Source organism: Chiloscyllium plagiosum, unplaced genomic scaffold (genome assembly GCF_037043375.1).
Source record: "Chiloscyllium plagiosum isolate Xiang-an unplaced genomic scaffold, Cpla_swu_hap1 HiC_scaffold_50, whole genome shotgun sequence".
Classification (NCBI taxonomy): Eukaryota; Metazoa; Chordata; class Chondrichthyes; order Orectolobiformes; family Hemiscylliidae; genus Chiloscyllium; species Chiloscyllium plagiosum.
The window spans coordinates 52,326,868-52,341,699 of NW_028270188.1; the positions used below are offsets into that span (position 1 = coordinate 52,326,868).

Here is a 14,832-nt window from a genome sequence, read left to right on the forward strand (position 1 = left end):
TCAGCACTGACCGTCCGACAGCGCCCACTCCCTCAGCACTGACCCTCCGACAGAGCCCCCTCCCTCAGCACTGACCCTCCCACAGCGCCCACTCCCTCAGCACTGACCCTCCGACAGTGCCCACTCCCTCAGCACTGACCCTCCGACAGTGCCCGCTCCCTCAGCACTGACCCTCCGACAGTGCCCACTCCCTCAGCACTGACCCTCCGACAGAGCCCCCTCCCTCAGCACTGACCCTCCCACAGCGCCCACTCCCTCAGCACTGACCCTCCGACAGCGCCCGCTCCCTCAGCACTGACCCTCCGACAGCACCCACTCCCTCAGCACTGACCCTCCGACAGCGCCCCCTCTGAGGCTTGCAGCTGACCCGGGTTAGGGCTGCGAGGTGGAGGGGGGAGGTGTCGCTGACTGCACGGCGCTACATCAGTGCAGGGTCTTGTTGTTGGCGAAGCGACAGATGAATTCCTACCGAGCGAGACTGTAATAATGTTGCTTTGATGCGTGAGCTTCCCTTGAGGGAGGCAGTCAGAGAGCAGCAGGGTTCACTTTCAAAACAACAAGGCACACTGTTCATTAAGTTGTTATTGATGTTCCGATGTTGTCAGTCTGTGTCCCGAGTGTCCTCCTTGTCCATCTTGCTGTGATTAAACAGGCTAATGAGGGAATACACTGCACCCCAAACTGAGGTACGCAGCTTAACAGACACAGACGGCGCCTCCTGTCTCCCCGGCTCTGACTCTCCCTCTCCCTGACTCCAAAACAACAAACTTCATCGCCGTGACACAGCCCCACTCTCCCAGGGTCAGCGCCGAGGGAGCGGGTGCTGTGGGAGGGTCAGTGCTGAGGGAGTGGGTGCTGTGGGAGGGTCAGTGCTGAGGGAGTGGGTGCTGTGGGAGGGTCAGTGCTGAGGGAGCGGGCGCTGTGGGAGGGTCAGTGCTGAGGGAGTGGGCGCTGTGGGAGGGTCAGTGCTGAGGGAGCGGGTGCTGTGGGAGGGTCAGTGCTGAGGGAGTGGGTGCTGTGGGAGGGTCAGTGCTGAGGGAGTGGGCGCTGTGGGAGGGTCAGTGCTGAGGGAGTGGGTGCTGTGGGAGGGTCAGTGCTGAGGGAGTGGGCGCTGTGGGAGGGTCAGTGCTGAGGGAGTGGGTGCTGTGGGAGGGTCAGTGCTGAGGGAGTGGGTGCTGTGGGAGGGTCAGTGCTGAGGGAGCGGGCGCTGTGGGAGGGTCAGTGCTGAGGGAGCGGGCGCTGTGGGAGGGTCAGTGCTGAGGGAGCGGGCGCTGTGGGAGGGTCAGTGCTGAGGGAGTGGGCGCTGTGGGAGGGTCAGTGCTGAGGGAGTGGGCGCTGTCGGAGGGTCAGTGCTGAGGGAGTGGGCGCTGTGGGAGGGTCAGTGCTGAGGGAGCGGGTGCTGTCGGAGGGTCAGTGCTGAGGGAGTGGGCGCTGTGGGAGGGTCAGTGCTGAGGGAGTGGGTGCTGTGGGAGGGTCAGTGCTGAGGGAGTGGGTGCTGTGGGAGGGTCAGCGCTGAGGGAGCGGGCGCTGTGGGAGGGTCAGTGCTGAGGGAGTGGGTGCTGTGGGAGGGTCAGTGATAAGGGAGTGGGTGCTGTGGGAGGGTCAGTGCTGAGGGAGCGGGTGCTGTGGGAGGGTCAGTGCTGAGGGAGTGGGTGCTGTGGGAGGGTCAGTGCTGAGGGAGCGGGCGCTGTGGGAGGGTCAGTGCTGAGGGAGCGGGCGCTGTGGGAGGGTCAGTGCTGAGGGAGTGGGCACTGTGGGAGGGTCAGTGCTGAGGGAGTGGGCGCTGTCGGAGGGTCAGTGCTGAGGGAGTGGGCGCTGTGGGAGGGTCAGTGCTGAGGGAGCGGGTGCTGTCGGAGGGTCAGTGCTGAGGGAGTGGGCGCTGTGGGAGGGTCAGTGCTGAGGGAGTGGGTGCTGTGGGAGGGTCAGTGCTGAGGGAGTGGGTGCTGTGGGAGGGTCAGCGCTGAGGGAGCGGGCGCTGTGGGAGGGTCAGTGCTGAGGGAGTGGGTGCTGTGGGAGGGTCAGTGCTGAGGGAGTGGGTGCTGTGGGAGGGTCAGCGCTGAGGGAGTGGGTGCTGTGGGAGGGTCAGCGCTGAGGGAGTGGGCGCTGTCGGAGGGTCAGCGCTGAGGGAGTGGGCGCTGTGGGAGGGTCAGTGCTGAGGGAGTGGGTGCTGTGGGAGGGTCAGTGCTGAGGGAGCGGGTGCTGTGGGAGGGTCAGTGCTGAGGGAGTGGGTGCTGTGGGAGGGTCAGTGCTGAGGGAGTGGGCGCTGTGGGAGGGTCAGTGCTGAGGGAGTGGGTGCTGTGGGAGGGTCAGCGCTGAGGGAGTGGGTGCTGTGGGAGGGTCAGCGCTGAGGGAGTGGGTGCTGTGGGAGGGTCAGTGCTGAGGGAGCGGGTGCTGTCGGAGGGTCAGTGCTGAGGGAGCGGGCGCTGTGGGAGGGTCAGTGCTGAGGGAGTGGGCACTGTGGGAGGGTCAGCGCTGAGGGAGTGGGCACTGTGGGAGGGTCAGCGCTGAGGTAGCGGGCGCTGTGGGAGGGTCAGTGCTGAGGGAGCGGGCGCTGTGGGAGGGTCAGTGCTGAGGGAGCGGGCGCTGTGGGAGGGTCAGTGCTGAGGGAGCGGGCGCTGTCGGAGGGACAGTGCTGAGGGAGCGGGTGCTGTGGGAGGGTCAGTGCTGAGGGAGCGGGCGCTGTGGGAGGGTCAGTGCTGAGGGAGCGGGTGCTGTGGGAGGGTCAGTGCTGAGGGAGCGGGCGCTGTGGGAGGGTCAGTGCTGAGGGAGCGGGCGCTGTGGGAGGGTCAGTGCTGAGGGAGTGGGCGCTGTGGGAGGGTCAGTGCTGAGGGAGCGGGCGCTGTGGGAGGGTCAGTGCTGAGGGAGCGGGCGCTGTCGGAGGGACAGTGCTGAGGGAGCGGGTGCTGTCGGAGGGTCAGTGCTGAGGGAGTGGGTGCTGTGGGAGGGTCAGTGCTGAGGGAGCAGGCGCTGTGGTAGGGTCAGTGCTGAGGGAGTGGGCACTGTGGGAGGGTCAGCGCTGAGGGAGTGGGTGCTGTGGGAGGGTCAGTGCTGAGGGAGCGGGCGCTGTGGTAGGGTCAGTGCTGAGGGAGTGGGTGCTGTGGGAGGGTCAGTGCTGAGGGAGCAGGCGCTGTGGTAGGGTCAGTGCTGAGGGAGTGGGCACTGTGGGAGGGTCAGCGCTGAGGGAGTGGGTGCTGTGGGAGGGTCAGTGCTGAGGGAGCGGGCAGTCACATTAATGGAGATTTGAACTGAGTCAGGCTTTCTGACATCTCAGACTCCCCACTCTCTCTGATAACCATCCACCGTTGACCTGTGACCCTGTGACATCCTCCCTCATCCCCATGGACCCTCTGTCAATCCTCGGATTTTCCATCTGCTGCTCCCTGTTGTCGGAACAGGAAACTAACTCACCGAGAACAATACACAACCTCAAAACAATTAAATTACTCAGGGACAGGGCCAGGGACAGCACGGGGTTAGATACAGAGTAAAGCTCCCTCTACACTGTCCCCCCCCATCCCAGGGACAGCACGGGGTTAGATACAGAGTAAAGCTCCCTCTACACTGTCCCCCCCCCATCCCAGGGACAGGGACAGCACGGGGTTAGATACAGAGTAAAGCTCCCTCTACACTGTCCCCCCACCCATCCCAGGGACAGGGACAGCACGGGGTTAGATACAGAGTAAAGCTCCCTCTACACTGTCCCCCCCATCCCAGGGACAGGGACAGCACGGGGTTAGATACAGAGTAAAGCTCCCTCTACACTGTCCCCCCCATCCCAGGGACAGGGGCAGCACAGGGTTAGACACAGAGTAAAGCTCCCTCTACACTGTCCCCCCCATGCCAGGGACAGAGGCAGCATGGGGTTAGATACAGAGTAAAGCTCCTTCTACATTGTCCCCCCCCCATCCCAGGGACTGGGACAGCACGGGGTTAGATACAGAGTAAAGCTCCCTCTACACTGTCCCCCCCCATCCCAGGGACAGGGACAGGGACAGCACCGGGTTCGATACAGAGTAAAGCTCCCTTTACACTGTCCCCCCTCATCCCAAGGACAGGGACAGGATGGGGTTAGATACAGAGTAAAGCTCCCTCTACACTGTCCCCCCATCCCAGGGACAGGGACAGGATGGGGTTAGATACAGAGTAAAGCTCCCTCTACACTGTCCCCCCATCCCAGGGACAGGGACAGGATGGGGTTAGATACAGAGTAAAGCTCCCTCTACACTGTCCCCCCATCCCAGGGACAGGGACAGCACGGGGTTAGGTACAGAGTAAAGCTCCCTCTACACTGTCCCCCAACAAACACTCCCTGGATTGGGACCTCCGTCTGTCTCTCTCTCTCTCTCTCTCTCTGTCTCTCTGCATCTGCACTTTCTCTCTCTCCAGCCTTTAATCTTTCCGTCTCACTCTCTCTATTAATCTCTCTCTCTTTCTCTTTCCCTCTCTATCTTGGTGTTTTCCCTGCTCTCCCTCTATCTCTGTCCCGACCTCTCCCTCTGTCGCTCTCTCCCTGTCTCTCTCTCTCTCTCTCTCTCGCTCCCTCCCCCCTGGGAGCAGGGTGGAGAATTGGTCGCTGACAGAAGCGGTGGTTTGGGGAGATTGCAATGCGGCCCGTGTTTGTAAATTTAAATTGAATTACATTGAGCGCTCTCTCTCTCTCTCTCTCTGAGTCTCTGTGTGTCCCTGTGTGTGTGTGTGTGCGTGTGTCTGAGAGAGATGTGTGTCTGTGCACTCTCTGATCTCCCAACCTAGCACAGACACACTTCTGTTCTCCTGCCCACCTCTCTCTCCATCTCTCTCTCTCTCTATCCCTGACTGCAACTTTCTGTCTGATTCAGAAGCTGTGCACTTGCTGACAGGACTGGAAGCTCAACCAGACCAGGTAGGCACAATGTCTGATATCCCAGGGCGAGGGAGGGAGAGAGGGGGAGAGAGGCAGAGGGAGGGGGAGAGAGGGAGGGAGAGAGGGGGGGAGAGAGGGAGAGAGAGAGAGAGAGACGGGGGGTGAGAGGGAGAGAAGGAGAGAGTGGCTGAGTGGGAGAGAGGGAGTGAGGGGAGCGAGGGAGGGAAAGAGGGCAGAGGGAGGGCGAGAGACCGGGAGAGAGGGAGGGGGAGGGAGAGGGAGAGTGGGAGAGAGGGAGGGGAGAGGGGGAGAGAGGGAGAGGGAGGGAGGGGAGAGAGAGAGAGAGAGAGAGAGAGAGGGGGGGAGAGAAGGAGAGAGTGGCCGAGGGGGAGAGCAGGAGAGAGGGAGGAAGGGAGGGGTGAGAGGGAGGGAGAGAAGCAGAGAGAGGGGGAGAGAGAGAGAGAGGGGAGACAGAGGGAGAGGGAGAGACAGAGGGAAAGGGGGGGGGGAGAGAGGGAAATGGGGGAGTGAGGGAGAGGGAGGGAGGGGGACAGAGACGGAGAGAAGGAGAGAGTGGCCGAGGGGGAGAGCAGGGGAGAGAGGAGGGAGAGTGGAGAGGGGGAGATTGACAGGGATTTCGGGAGGAAGAGAGACAGAGTGGGAGAGACTGGGAGAGTGGGAGAGGTCGCCTGGAAAGGGGACAGTGGGTGAGGGTGTGAGTGAGCAAGAGAGATGGAGTGAGGGAGAGAGAAAGGGGGAGAGAGGGAGGGGGGAAGAGAGAGAGAGAGAGAGAGAGATGGAAAGTGAGAACAAGTTATAGAGAGACAGTCGATGGAGAGAAGGAACACAGAGAGACAGAAAAGGACAGAGAGATGGAGACCCCTGGGGTGGGGTGTGTTGAGGGACTCACACAGGAGACTGAGGGGGAGAGGGGAGAGGGAGAGATGGAGAGGGGGACAGGGAGGGGGGGAGTGGGAGAGGGAGAGAGGGAGAGGGAGAGGGAGAGAGGGAGAGGGAAAGGGAGGAGTGGGAGAGAGGTGAAGGGAGAGATGGAGAGGGGGAAAGGGGGAGAGGGAGAGGGGGGAGTGGGAGAGGGAGAGAGGGAGGGGTGGAAGAGAGGGGGAGAGGGAGAGGGGGAGTGGGGAGAGGGAGAGGGGGGGAGTGGGAGAGGAGAGAGGGAGGGGTGGGAGAGAGGGGGAGAGGGAGAGGGGGAGTGGGGGAGAGGGAGAAAGGGAGAGAGGGAGAGAGGGAGAGAGGGAGAGGGGGGAGAGAGGGGAAAGGAGAGATGGAGAGGGGGAGGGGGAGTGGGGAGAGGGAGAGAGGGGGAGAGAGGGGGGGAGAGAGGGAGAGAGGGGAGAGAGGGGAAGGGAGAGATGGAGAGGGGGAGAGGGGGAGAGAGGGAGAGGGGGAGAGGGAGAGGGGAGGGGGAGGGGACCGAGGTGGTGAGGGAGAGGGGAGACAGAAAGCGAGGGAGTGTGAGAGAGTGTATAAACAAGTCAGTATGCACGTTTGCGAGTGGTATATCTGTATGAGTAAGTGAGGGACAGTGTGTGTTACCATGAGTGGATGAGGGAGAGTGAGGGAGAGAGAGTGGGAGAGAGGAGTGAGAGAGAGTGGGAGAGAGGGAGTGAGAGAGAGTGTGATATTGTGAGTGAATGAGGGAGCGTGAGGGAGAGAAAAACGGGGAAGAGTGTGGGAGAGAGGAGGGAGAGAGTGTGGAGAGAGGGCGGGAGAGAGAGAGTGGGAGAGAGGGAGTGAGAGAGAGTGGGAGAGAGGGAGTGAGAGAGAGTGCGATACTGTGAGTGAATGAGGGAGCGTGAGGAGAGAGAACGGGGAAGAGTGTGGGAGAGAGGGAGGGAGAGAGTGGGAGAGAGGGCGGGAGAGAGAGTGTGATATTGTGAGTGAATGAGGGAGCGTGAGGGAAAGAGAACGGGGAAGAGTGTGGGAGAGAGGGAGGGAGAGGAGTGTGGGAGAGAGGGCGGGAGAGAGAGTGTGGGAGAGAGTGCGATACTGTGAGTGAACGGGAAAATGTGAAGCGGCTTGGGGTGGGGGGAGAGATGGGGGAGATTGAGACAGATGTGAGAGAGAGTGGGGGAGAGATAGAGGGTGGGAGAGAGAGAGAGAGATGGAGAGATGTGGGGGGAATAGAGAGAGAAGATGGGGAGGGTCTATCGGGCGAATGTGGGGGGAGTGTGGCCGGGTCTGAACGTGGTTGATTACTGAGGAGCAGGAACTCTCCGTTTGGGGTATTTGTCCCCCTCCCTGCCACCACCTCTAATTGCCCCCAACACTCCCCTCCCCTCCCCAAACCAAGGGTCTCGACTGAGGCTGTCTCTGAGGGCCCACCCCATTGCTGTGTGGGAGGGCTGGAGTCAAGTGAAGGCCAGGCCTGGATTAAAATGGCAGATCCTCTCTCCCAGCGACCTCTGACATTGACAAACAGGGGGTGGTGTGGGGTGTGGGGTGGGGGGGGTGGGGTTTACAGACCCCTCCTCTCTCCCCGATCCCTCACACCCCACACCCCTCCAACGGTCCTTCTCGCGGCGAACCACACGCGGGTGTGAGTGGCCACACCAGGCCCTAGGCCTCGATAGGCCAGAGGCTTGGCAATCCAGGCTTCCCGTCACAGGAACGACGGCCCCTTCCTCCCCCCCCACACCCCCACCCCACGACCCCCCCGAAAACGCGTCGCGCCCCACTCGGAGACAGATTTTGACACCTGACCCCCCCCCCCCCCCCCGTCCCACCGCCACCCCCCTCCCTGACCCAGGCCTGGGATTACGGGAGACGGGGAGAAGAGGTAGGCCTCAGGCCTGACTGACCGGGCCTATGCGCTCTGGTTGTGGCCTGCTCCTTCCCCAGGCCCTTGACTACTCTGAGGGGGTGGGGCTGCTCATTCGCCCTGGGGCTGGGGGGCCAAGGGTCAGGAATCACTGACAGGCCCAGACAGGGCCTGTACTCCCTTGCCAGAGCAGAGAAAGTGAGCGAGTGCCTGGTCGAGCCAGTTTTTTGTTTTTCTTCCCTCATGCTTTCAGGTTTCAACGGATTCCGCACACCTGGCCGAGGTTCCCTACCCACCCCGGGGGAGGTTGGGGGCGCGGTTTGCTTTATTGTTTTGAAATGAATCTAATTTGTCGAACCGCCTCAGCGAGGTTGGATGACACAGACTTTGGATCACGATGAAAGGCAGAGTCGCTCCCTGACGTGAGAAAGGCAGAGAGCGAGAGGGATGGAATCTCTTCATCGCACCCGACCACATGACAGGCGTTCCCACAATGCAATAATGCTCACCCCCTCCTTATCCCAATCACCCCCTGCTGCCCCCTACACCCCCTCCCTATCTCTGTCACCCCCTCCAGCCCCTACACCCCCTCCCTATCTCTGTCACCCCCTACACCCCCTCCCTATCTCTGTCCACCCCTCCAGCCCCCTACACCCCCTCTCTATCTCTGTCACCCCCTCCAGCCCCCTACACCCCCTCCCTATCTCTGTCACCCCCTCCAGCCCCTACACCCCCTCCCTATCTCTGTCACCCCCTACACCCCCTCCCTATCTCTGTCACCCCCTCCAGCCCCCTACACCCCCTCCCTATCTCTGTCACCCCCTCCAGCCCCTACACCCCCTCCCTATCTCTGTCACCCCCTCCAGCCCCTACACCCCCTCCCTATCTTTGTCACCCCATCCAGCCCCTACACCCCCTCCCTATCTCTGTCACCCCCTACACCCCCTCCCTATCTCTGTCACCCCCTCCAGCCCCCTACACCCCCTCCCTATCTCTGTCACCCCCTCCAGCCCATACACCCCCTCCCTATCTCTGTCACCCCCTCCAGCCCCTACACCCCCTCCATATCTCTGTCACCCCCCTCCAGTCCCTACACCCCCTCCCTATCTCTGTCACCCTCTCCAGCCCCTACACCCCCTCCCTATCTCTGTCACCCCCTCCAGCCACTACATCCCCTCCCTATCTCTGTCACGCCCTCCAGCTCCCTACACCCCCTCCCTATCTCTGTCACCCCCTCCAGCCCCCTACACCCCTCCCTATCTCTGTCACCCCCTCCAGCTCCCTACACCCCCTCCCCATCTCTGTCACCCCCTCTAGCCCCCTACACTCCCTCCCTATCTTGGTCACCCCCTCCAGCCCCCCGACACCCCCCTCCGAGATCCATGTTCTCCCCGAATCCCAGTATCTGCAGACCCCACCCCACCCTAGCAACAGCCCCCTCTCCGACCCCCCCTCGCTCCGCCATTGCGGGCACCCTCAGATGCCCCGGGGAGGGGTTTGACAGGAGATGGTGGGTGTTCCTGAACTCGGGGGGGGGGGGATGGGGGGCGGTCTCTCACTTTACCTCTCCACCCCCCCCCACCTTGAAACCGACTCCTCAATTGTCCCAGTTGCTCTCCCCTCCTGGGGTCAGGGGTCATCCCGTGAAGCACTAGTTGGCACATTGCAGTTGTTGTTGTAGTATGTGCTCTCCCCCCACCTCCCACAGATACCCATGATGCCCAAGGGGGAGGGCGCTAGGGATGCTATGCAACCCTCACCCGGTCAACAAGCAGGGCTGTGGGATCGGACTGTGCACCGATTGGACACCATCTTTCAGTCTTGGCATCTCCACACAGGGTGGGCACTGTGGGTAACGGGCACACACTGGTCTCACATCACACAGTCGGCAGGGGGAGTCTCTCTATACTCCCTCTACACTATCCCCCCCCCCCCTCCCAGGGACAGGGACAGCACGGGGTTAGATACAGAGTAAAGCTCCCTCTACACTATCCCCCCCCCCCTCCCAGGGACAGGGACAGCACGGGGTTAGATACAGAGTAAAGCTCCCTCTACACTATCCCCCCCCCCTCCCAGGGACAGGGACAGCACGGGGTTAGATACAGAGGAAAGCTCCCTCTACACTGTTCCCCCCCCCCCCCATCCCAGGGACAGGGACAGCACAGGGTTAGATACAGAGTAAAGCTCCCTCTACACTATCCCCCCCCCCCTCCCAGGGACAGGGACAGCACGGGGTTAGATACAGAGTAAAGCTCCCTCTACACTGTCCCCCATCCCAGGGACAGGGACTGCACAGGGTTAGATATAGAGGAAAGCTCCCTCTACACTGTCCCCCATCCCAGGGACAGGGACTGCACAGGGTTAGATACAGAGTAAAGCTCCCTCTACACTGTCCCCCCCATCCCAGGGACAGCACGGGGTTAGATACAGAGTAAAGCTCCCTCTACACTGTCCCCCCCATCCCAGGGACAGGGACAGCACGGGGTTAGATACAGAGTAAAGCTCCCTCTACACTGTCCCCCCATCCCAGGGACAGGGACAGCATGGGGTTAGATACAGAGTAAAGCTCCCTCTACACTGTCCCCCCCCATCCCAGGGACAGGGACAGCACGGGGTTAGATACAGAGTAAAGCTCCCTCTACACTGTCCCCCCCCATCCCAGGGACAGTGACAGCACGGGGTTAGATACAGAGTAAAGCTCCCTCTACACTGTCCCCCCCCATCCCAGGGACAGTGACAGCACGGGGTTAGATACAGAGTAAAGCTCCCTCTACACTGTCCCCCCCCATCCCAGGGACAGTGACAGCACGGGGTTAGATACAGAGTAAAGCTCCCTCTACACTGTCCCCCCCATCCCAGGGACAGGGACAGCACGGGGTTAGATACAGAGTAAAGCTCCCTCTACACTGTCACCCCCCATCTCAGGGACAGGGACAGCACGGGGTTAGATACAGAGTAAAGCTTCCTCTACACCGTTCCCCCCCATCCCAGGGACAGGGACAGCATGGGGTTAGATACAGAGTAAACCTCCCTCTACACTGTCCCCCCATCCCAGAGACAGGGACAGGGACAGCACGGGGTTAGATATAGAGGAAAGCTCCCTCTACACTGTCCCCCATCCCAGGGACAGGGACTGCACAGGGTTAGATACAGAGTAAAGCTCCCTCTACACTGTCCCCCCCATCCCAGGGACAGCACGGGGTTAGATACAGAGTAAAGCTCCCTCTACACTGTCCCCCCCATCCCAGGGACAGGGACAGCACGGGGTTAGATACAGAGTAAAGCTCCCTCTACACTGTCCCCCCATCCCAGGGACAGGGACAGCATGGGGTTAGATACAGAGTAAAGCTCCCTCTACACTGTCCCCCCCCATCCCAGGGACAGTGACAGCACGGGGTTAGATACAGAGTAAAGCTCCCTCTACACTGTCCCCCCCCATCCCAGGGACAGGGACAGCACGGGGTTAGATACAGAGTAAAGCTCCCTCTACACTGTCCCCCCCCATCCCAGGGACAGTGACAGCACGGGGTTAGATACAGAGTAAAGCTCCCTCTACACTGTCCCCCCCCATCCCAGGGACAGTGACAGCACGGGGTTAGATACAGAGTAAAGCTCCCTCTACACTGTCCCCCCCCATCCCAGGGACAGTGACAGCACGGGGTTAGATACAGAGTAAAGCTCCCTCTACACTGTCCCCCCCCATCCCAGGGACAGTGACAGCACGGGGTTAGACACAGAGTAAAGCTCCCTCTACACTGTCCCCCCCCATCCCAGGGACAGTGACAGCACGGGGTTAGATACAGAGTAAAGCTCCCTCTACACTGTCCCCACCTCCCTCCCCCATGTCTCTCTCTCTCTCTCTCTCTTTTTCATTATAAAATGAAAGGGTGCTGCATCACATCAAATATTTATCATCGTTTAATTAATATTAGAATCTTTCTTCATAATTACCGCGTGCGCTGATCTTAATGTGGTCGGCTGTGCCTCACTAATCATCTCGTTCTCTCCCTCAGAGCTTATTTCGCTCGTTATTCTCTCTGTCAGAATATCTTCAATCTGTCTGGCCTGCGTTGGGCTCTGTTCCAGCGACGGGATCTTCAACATCTCCCCATTCCACTCCCCCTCACATTCCCTCCTGCGCCACCCCCCCCCCCCAGCCTCCTTTCAATGGCCAATCCTATTTCGGCTCCATTTCAGGCATGAGGCCTACTCCCTTCGGAGAGCCCGCTCCCCAGACTGGGGCACAGGCCGCGGGTGAAAGGTCAAGACTCAAGAGTGTGAGGAAATGGCGGCGGGGGAGGAGGGGAAGGGAAGGGAGGTTTGACAGGTTGACACTCCCAAATTTGCTCCGGCAGTGTTGGGGGTGGAGGGGAAGGGGGATGAGGCGGAATATTTTGGGTCAGGCGAGTGTGGCTTTTGTCTCTCCCCGCTTGGAGGTCCCACCCCCTTCCGTTCCCTCAAAGCAGGCCCTTCACACACATTGGCCCGTGACACACATGACCTTCTTGTTGCCTGCACCTAAACGTGGTGGCCCATTGTCTGTGACAAAGATGGCTGCCCCTCACCCATTACAAACATGGCTGCCCACTGCCCACATTAACTGTGGCTGTCCATTGTCTGTAACAAACATGGCTGCCCACTGCCCATATTAACTGTGGCTGTCCATTGTCTGTAACAAACATGGCTGCCCACTGCCCATATTAACTGTGGCTGTCCATTTCCCATAACAAACATGGCTGCCCACTGCCCACATTAACTGTGGCTGTCCATTTCCCATAACAAACATGGATGCCCACTGCCCATATTAACTGTGGCTGCCCATTGCCCATAACAAACATGGCTGCCCATTGCTCATATTAATTGTGGCTGCCCATTGCCCATAACAAACATGGCTGCCCACTGCCCACATTAACATTGGCTGTGTATTGTCTGTAACAAACATGGCTGCCACTGACCATATTAACTGTGGCTGCCCTTTATAAACATGGCTGCACACTGCCCATAACAAAAATGGCTGCCACTGACCATATTAATTGTGGTTGCCCGTGTCCCATAACAAACGTGGCTGTCCATTGCCCATATTAACGGTGGCTGCCCAATGCCTGCCACAAACATGGCTGCCTATGTCCATTTTAACAGTGGCTGTCCATTGCCCATAACAAAATGGCTGCCAATGCCCCGCATTCCCACCCCAGCCCCATTTCCCCAAACCACATCTCATTGCCACTGAGGACCCGGAACGGTGTGCCTGGAAGATGGTCCCTAGAGATCATGGTGGGCGCCAGGGTTTGGTTGGCGCTGGGGATTGGTGGGGTGGGGGGGGGGGGTGGGAGTTAGCTGAACCGTGGGAGGCATCGCTCGGAGAGCGAGGCTGTTGCGCAGTTGCGGCTGGATGGCCTGTTCCCAGAATGCCCGGCGTCCTCATCCTGATGATTGCAGAGATCCAGGCGTGGCCTTCCGAAGGATAAGAGGCCAATTCACATTTGTGTTCCCCCATCCCCACCCTCATCAAATCCCGCAAAACCAGGGACCAAATATTCAGGGGGAAGGGTCAGCTTGTATTGAGGGTCTTAACGGAAGGCGAGTGCTTTATGGAAGAAATTCCTGAACTCAGAAACACCCCTCCCAACGCCCACGGACAGCTAAAGGATTGGCACACCCTCCCCAGTTGAGAACTGGGGAGACGAGGGAGACAGGCCAGGCTGGAGGGGGTGACAGAGATAGGGAGGGGGTGTAGGGGGCTGGAGGGGGTGACAGAGATAGGGAGGGAGTGTAGGGGGCTGGAGGGGGTGACAGAGATAGGGAAGGGGTGTAGGGGGCTGGAGGGGGTGACAGAGATAGGGAAGGGGTGTAGGGGGCTGGAGGGGGTGACAGAGATAGGGAGGGAGTGTAGGGGGCTGGAGGGGGTGACAGAGATAGGGAGGGGGTGTAGGGGGCTGGAGGGGGTGACAGAGATAGGGAGGGGGTGTAGGGGGCTGGAGGAGGGTGACAGAGATAGGGAGGGGGTGTAGGGGGCTGGAGGGGGTGACAGAGATAGGGAAGGGGTGTAGGGGGCTGGAGGGGGTGACAGAGATAGGGAGGGGGTGTAGGGGGCTGGAGGGGGTGACAGAGATAGGGAAGGGGTGTAGGGGCTGGAGGGGGTGACAGAGATAGGGAGAGGGTGCAGGGGTTGGAGGGGGTGACAGAGATAGGGAGGGGCTGGAGGGGGTGACAGAGATAGGGAGGGGATGTAGTGGCTGGAGGGGGTGACAGAGATAGGGAGGGGTGTAGGGGGCTGGAGGGGGTGACAGAGATAGGGAGGGGTGTAGGGGGTTGGAGGGGGTGACAGAGATAGGGAGGGGTGTAGGGGCTGGAGGGGGTGACAGAGATAGGGAGAGGCTGGAGGGGGTGACAGAGATAGGGAGGGAGTGTACGGGGCTGGAGGGGTGACAGCGATAGGGAGGGGGTGTAGGGGCTGGAGGGGGTGACAGAGATAGGGAGGGGGTGTAGGGGCTGGAGGAGGTGACAGAGATACGGAGGGGGTGTAGGGCTGGAGGGGGTGACAGAGATAGGGAGGGGGTGTAGGGGCTGGAGGGGGTGACAGAGATAGGGAGAGGGTGTAGGGGCTGGAGGAGGTGACAGAGATAGGGAGGGGGTGTAGGGGGTGACAGAGATAGGGAGGGGGTGTAGAGGGCTGGAGGGGGTGACAGAGATAGGGAGGGGGTGTCGGGGGCTGGAGGGGGTGACAGAGATAGGGAGGGGGTGTAGGGGGTGACAGAGATAGGGAGGGGGTGTCGGGGGCTGGAGGGGGTGACAGAGATAGGGAGGGGGTGTAGGGGGTGTAGGGGGTGACAGAGATAGGGAGGGGGTGTAGGGGCTGGAGGAGGTGACAGAGATAGGGAGGAGGTGTAGGGGGTGACAGAGATAGGGAGGGGGTGAAGGGGCTGGAGGGGGTGACAGAGATAGGGAGGGGGCGTAGGGGCTGGAGGGGGTGACAGAGATAGGGAGGGGGTGTAGGGGGTGTAGGGGGTGACAGAGATAGGGAGGGGGTGTAGGGGCTGGAGGAGGTGACAGAGATAGGGAGGAGGTGTAGGGGGTGACAGAGATAGGGAGGGGGTGAAGGGGCTGGAGGGGGTGACAGAGATAGGGAGGGGGTGTAGGGGGCTGGAGGAGGTGACAGAGATAGGGAGGGGGTGTAGGGGCTGGAGGGGGTGACAGAGATAGGGAG

At 60.6% G+C, this 14,832-nt stretch overlaps 1 protein-coding gene across 1 annotated transcript in view; it reads left to right on the forward strand.

Annotated features, from left to right (window-relative positions):
• The first annotated feature begins 4,625 nt into the window (after positions 1–4,625).
• The window catches only part of LOC122545367 (semaphorin-6D-like), a 133,561-nt gene continuing 123,354 nt past the window's right edge, over positions 4,626–14,832 (forward strand). The window contains exon 1 of the mRNA XM_087985111.1: positions 4,626–4,882. The gene's annotated coding sequence lies outside the window, so the exon portion shown is untranslated. The remainder of the gene's footprint in view (positions 4,883–14,832) is intronic.